This window comes from Tupaia chinensis, unplaced genomic scaffold (genome assembly GCF_000334495.1).
Source record: "Tupaia chinensis unplaced genomic scaffold, TupChi_1.0 Scaffold144404_1, whole genome shotgun sequence".
Lineage (NCBI taxonomy): Eukaryota > Metazoa > Chordata > Mammalia > Scandentia > Tupaiidae > Tupaia > Tupaia belangeri.
In genome coordinates this window covers 40,307-46,209 of record NW_006204264.1, presented here as the reverse complement: position 1 = coordinate 46,209, position 5,903 = coordinate 40,307, and the positions used below count along the sequence as shown (strand labels likewise).

General features: G+C 36.6%; 1 pseudogene; it reads right to left on the bottom strand.

Moving 5' to 3' along the window:
• Positions 1-4,392: 4,392 nt before the first annotated feature.
• LOC102478744 (olfactory receptor 5D18-like) lies at positions 4,393-5,134 on the bottom strand (annotated as a pseudogene).
• Between the last annotated feature and the right edge of the window lie 769 nt (positions 5,135-5,903).

Here is a 5,903-nt window from a genome sequence, read left to right as displayed (position 1 = left end):
GGGTATAGTATTCTTGGTTGAAATTGTTTTTCACTCAACACTTTGACTATGCTTCCCTATTCTTTCCTTTCCTGCATTGTTTCCGCCGAGAGATTCGATGTTAGCCTGATGGGGTGACCTTTGTAAGTAACTTGGCGTTTCCCTCTTGCCAACTTTAGTATCTTGTCTTTGTCTGTTGTTTTTGCCAGTCTGGCTATGATGTGCCTTGGAGAGGATCTTCTTGGGTTGATTCTACTCGGGGTCCTATGTATTTCTTGGGTCTGGATATTCAAATGCCTTTCTAGATTTGGAAAGTTTTCTTCCAGGATCTCATGGAATAAATTATCTAGGCCCTTATTATTTTCTTCCTCTTCTGGAATACCAATTATCTGGATGTTGGGGCGCTTGATGTTATCCAGTATTCCTCATATAATTTTCCTCATTTTTCATGGTTGTTTTCTCAATCTTCTTGATACTTTTTTCTAGGTCAGATGTTTTATCTTTTATGTTAGAGATTCGATCTTCTGCCTGGTCTAACCTACTTTTAATACTTTCAAGGGAGGTTTTGTTTGCCTGTATCACATTCTTAAATCCTAGAAGTTTCATCTGGTTCTTATTTAAGGTATCCATTTCTTCTTTCAAGTCATTAATGTATTTCCTCATCTCCTGGAGCTCCTTGTCTCTTTTCTCTTCCATCTCAGTTAGTTTGGTCACTACAAATATTCTGAATTCCTTATCAGACATGTCCGTGACGTCCATTGTATTGACTGTGGGCGATGTAGGCTTGATGATCTCCCTTGAGGGAGAGGCCTTTTGTTGGATGTTCATATTTCTTGAGCCTCTGAGATTGTTAGTCATCAAGTAATCTGTATGTTTCTTTCTACCTTAAGGTACCTCTGATTATTAAAAGTTGTACAGGCTTAGAAAATTGATGATTTCTCTTATGGTTGGCCTACCTGTTGCTCACAATTACCATTAACTGTTGCCACTAGCCCTGAATGGCCCAAAGTCCTCGCTGTTTCTAAGGAGTGCTGAGTCTTCAACTGACCTAATAAGCAATACCCCAAGAGAAAAGAAAAACAATACTAAAAAAGGAAATCTCACGGTGCGCATTGTGTGGCATGCTCTATTCTAATCACCAAAATTCAAAGAGTCCAAAGGCTGTTGAAAAGGATCAGAAGATGAGTGGCAGGACCAGGTTGGTCAGGCTTGTAGCCTCAGTCAACCTATCTGGAACTGCTGGCCGGTTCGATCTGGATTGTGGGTGGGGAGGGGTGGGGGTTTGCTTTAAAGTCCCAGATGACCAACCTGGGGTCCAAGGAGGAGGAACAGTGGGGATGTGTTGAGATTTAGAATGGTCAGGCCTGCAGCCTCAGTCTGCCTGGTGTCTGGAACTGCTGGCCGGCTTGATCCAGATTGCGGGTGGGGAGGGGTTGGGGTTCACCTTAAAGTCCCAGATGACCAACCTGGGGTCCCAAGAGGAGGAACGGTGGGGATGTGTGGAGATTCAGAAGGGTCGCACCTCTCATATACTTTAAAACATCTTGATATTATTTATATTACCTAATATAAAGTAAATGTTATGTCAATAAATCTTATATTGTATTTTTATATTTGTATAATTTTTAATATTGTTTGTTATTTTTCTATTTTCTGATTTTGATCAATAGTTAATTGAATCCATGGATTTGACACCTCCAGATATGAACCACCATATCATCAATGTGATGAATTTTTTTATTTTTTTTTTATTTTTTTGGAGAGGTTTTCACTGTAGGGCGCGTGCGCTCGCCAGACAGACAGAGAGAGAGACATAGAGACAGAAAGTGAGAAATCACCCCCCAGGGGGGATGGTCACGCCGCAATCCCTTCTCCTCCATTCTCCTCTCGGGATCTTGGGCACGCACGCACACGCGCCCGGCGTGAGTTTTAAGCCACCGGGTCCGGGACACGAACCGCGGTCGACTACGTGGGAGTCCAGCGACATAGCCATTACGCTAACTGCTGTTTCCCAATGTGATGAATTTTAATGACAAGGAAAAAACTTCTATTTGCAATTAGGTTTTGCTATGAAGAGAAATATCAAGTTCTGGATTATGCATACAGGAATAAAAACAAACAAACAACTAAAATTTATGATGAACAAGTTTTTCATGCCTCTATTTATTTTCCAGTCTCATGCTGGTGCCCACTTTTTTGGAACCAGACATTTTGATTATTGTTCTATCTGGCCTATTAATAATGCCACCAAAATTGCAACAGTATTCATGACAGGTTGGACCAACTTCAAAGACTTCTTTTGATCCAAGATAGTAAATGAATATTTGCAAATATAACAATAGAGTCATGAGTAAGACAAGGGGATGGAGGAAGCACCATTCAATTAAAGATGACTTGAGATGACATCTACAGCTGTAGAAAAGTGAAGCTTACCTGAAAGTTAACTGGAAATAAACATAACATTTATCATTGTTATTATACACAATGATTGTTTAAAATTTTATTGCACATCCAGAAATAGTTCTGTTCTTAAGATATATAATTATGCTAAAAGATCTATGGAAAAAATTGAAAATTAAATCATAATGTTGGGGAGGAACATTTATTAGATTTGAATGAATACACAATAAATGGGCATCTAACCTTATTCTACTTATCTTGTAAGCCTTGTCTATGATTGACAAAAGACAAATAAGGAAGACAAATTGTAATTTCTTATCACAAGAAATCATTTATGTAGGTGAACAAAATAATGAGGTAATTCTTATAAAATATCAGTCAAACCAGTCAGATATATTGTATTTATATGCAATAGTAAAAGAAAAATGCATCCCACAGGTAACTTTATAGACACTGATATTTTTAAATATTAAAGTCAATTTCTCATCTCCACCTCTGTCTATCTATTTAAATATTTTTAATAAGAAATCATTTATGTAGGTGAACAAAATAATGAGGTAATTCTTATAAAATATCAGTCAAACCAGTCAGATATATTGTATTTATATGCAATAGTAAAAGAAAAATGCATCCCACAGGTAACTTTATAGACACTGATATTTTTAAATATTAAAGTCAATTTCTCATCTCCACCTCTGTCTATCCATTTAAATATTTTTAATGAATAAATGCCATGAGATTTGAAGTTAGGAACACAGCAGTTAAACTAATGGCACCTTGGAAGATAGTAATTGTGTCTAATGGGAATCACAGGTGGGGAATATATACAGAGCATGCTTATGGAAAAAAATCACTTATAAAGTTAGTCCTGCAAAATACTAAGGTGATAAAAAAAATGAATGTAAGGGAAAGATTATATGCTAAACTGGTTCCAATCAACAAGAAACAAATCTTCAGGAAAACTGCAAATCTATAGCCAAATGTAGGAGCTGGACCATAGTCTAGCAATTAAGGGTGCCAGGTGTTATGTAGCTAACTGCAATTTGAATCTCACTAAGTAACTTGGAAAATATGTCAGATGTGAATGCATGTGTGTTCAAAATCCTGAAAGGAGATTAACAGGAGAGAGACTGTAACCTGACCATTTAAGGGTGCTTTCTCTCTATCTCTGGGCATGCAATATGACCATTGAAGGGTGCTTTCTTTCTCTTCCTCTGTCTCTCTCTCTCTGGGCATGCATGCCTTTTGGCAATAAAATATTGCCTAAAAAATTTAAAGATTGTCATTATAAGCATGAGCATTTCCATCACTACAAATACACAAAGAAAAACTGCATGACATTTGGAAAGAAAATGTTTTTGTCTTCCATAATCAATTTTGGGTAAAATAGAATTCCAAGTTGCTCTCTTACTCAATAAAAATAATTTATTTATAAATATACCAAAAACTTTATATATATGTTTTTTCTGGCTAGTTCAACTTTTTAAAAGTAAAGTTATAATTATTCCCTGAATTACTTTAACATTTATGTCATGGTTTTATGTCATATTGCACTTATCAAAATAGTTATTTTAAGGGGAAGTTAAAACTAATGTTTTACTGGAGTGATGAGTCAAATACTTGTTTGATGTTTGGATTTAAATGATCCAGTAAAGGCAGTAAAATCTATGTTTGCAGAACTGTTATAATGCACAATGTGATACTATTTAAACCAAAACATAAACCGTAAGATACAATATACTAATGACTTCATAAATGTGATTTCCATATGTCCAATTAGAACATTTTGAAATATGATCCTTTTCTAAAACAACTGAGACAAAGTGAAGTCGAGGGCTATATCTATATTTAATAGGTAATTGTAATACATACTGAACATGGAAAACTGTGGTATATACAATATTTAATTGATTTAAAGCACAATCATTTATTCACTTAATTACTACTAACCTATCATCTGTAAATACGTGAAGTAGATACAGTCAAATATAAATAAATATATATTAATTTGAATTATATAGAATGAGAATGCAGTTTGGAGTTGATTAACTCCTTGACTGTCTCCTTCACATCTTTGTTCCTAAGGCTGTAGATGAAGGGATTCAGCATGGGGATCACAATGGTGTAAAACATGGTGGTCACTTTGATGAGAAGCAATGAGCGTGCAGAGTTGGGCACACAGTAGAGAAGGAGGATGATCCCATGGAAGATGGAGATAGCAGTCAGGTGAGAGAAACAAGTAGAGAAGACTTTATGGAGTCCACCTGTAGAGGGCATCCTGATGATACTGATGATGATGAAAACATCATTCCAGGGTGATCAGGAGGCTGCAAGCCTCACTGAAGACAGAAATGACTAATGAAGCCATCTGACTGAAGTAGGGGTCAGAACAGGAAAGGGAGAGTATGGCAGAGTAATCACAGCCAAAGTGATTAATGATGTTAGGTCCACAGTAGGATAGTTTTAAAAGAGAACATATGAGTATCAGGGAGCAAAGTGTACCCCATAAATAAGTCCCAGCTACCAGGAGAGCACAGAGTCTGCAAGACATAGCAACTGTGTAGAGCAATGGGTTACAAACAGCCACAAACCGGTCATAGGCTATCACTGCTAACATGAACATTTCTGTAATCACAAATGTGAAGACAAAGAAAAACTGTATTATGCATCCTTTGAAAGAGATAGTTCTATCTTCTGCAATTAAGGTCTATAAAAGTTTAGGTGTAAATGCAGTGGAGTAACAAATATCTTAAAAGAACAGATTCCATAACAAGCCAGGAGATCGAATCAGTTATAAATAACCTCCCAACAAAGAAAAACCCTGGACCTGATGGATTCACCTCTGAATTCTACAAAACTTTCATATAAGAGTTAAGTCCCATTCTACAAAAGTTATTTCTAAATATCCAAAAGGGTGAATCTCTCCCTAATTCATTTTATGAAGCCTCTATCACCCTTATCCTTAAAACAGATAAGGACAGGACAAGGAAGGAAAACTATAGACCAATATCTCTGATAATATAGAATGCAAAGATTCTCAACAAGATACTAGCAAATCATATACAACAACATATAAAAAAGATTATACATCATGATCAGGTAGGCTTTATCCCACAAATGCAAGGTTGGTTCAACATATGCAAAACCATAAATGTAATACACCATATTAATAGGAAGAAAGATAAAAACCATATGCTCATATCAATTGATGCAGAAAAAGCATTTGATAAGATACAACATCTCTTCATGATCAAGACTCTCAGCAAAATTGGAATAGAAGGGTCATTTCTCCTTTTTTTTTGAGGTTTTTGCTATAGGGTGTGTGCACTCGCCAGACAGACAGAGAGAGACAGAGAGACAGAAAGAGAGAGAAATCAACCCCCAGGGGGTATGGCCATGCTGCAATCCCTTTCCCTCCACTCTCCTCTCGGGATATTGGACATGCACGTACACACGCCCAGTGTGAGTTTAAGCCACCGAATCCGGGACTTGAACTACTGGCCCCTTAAACTTTTTTTTTTTTT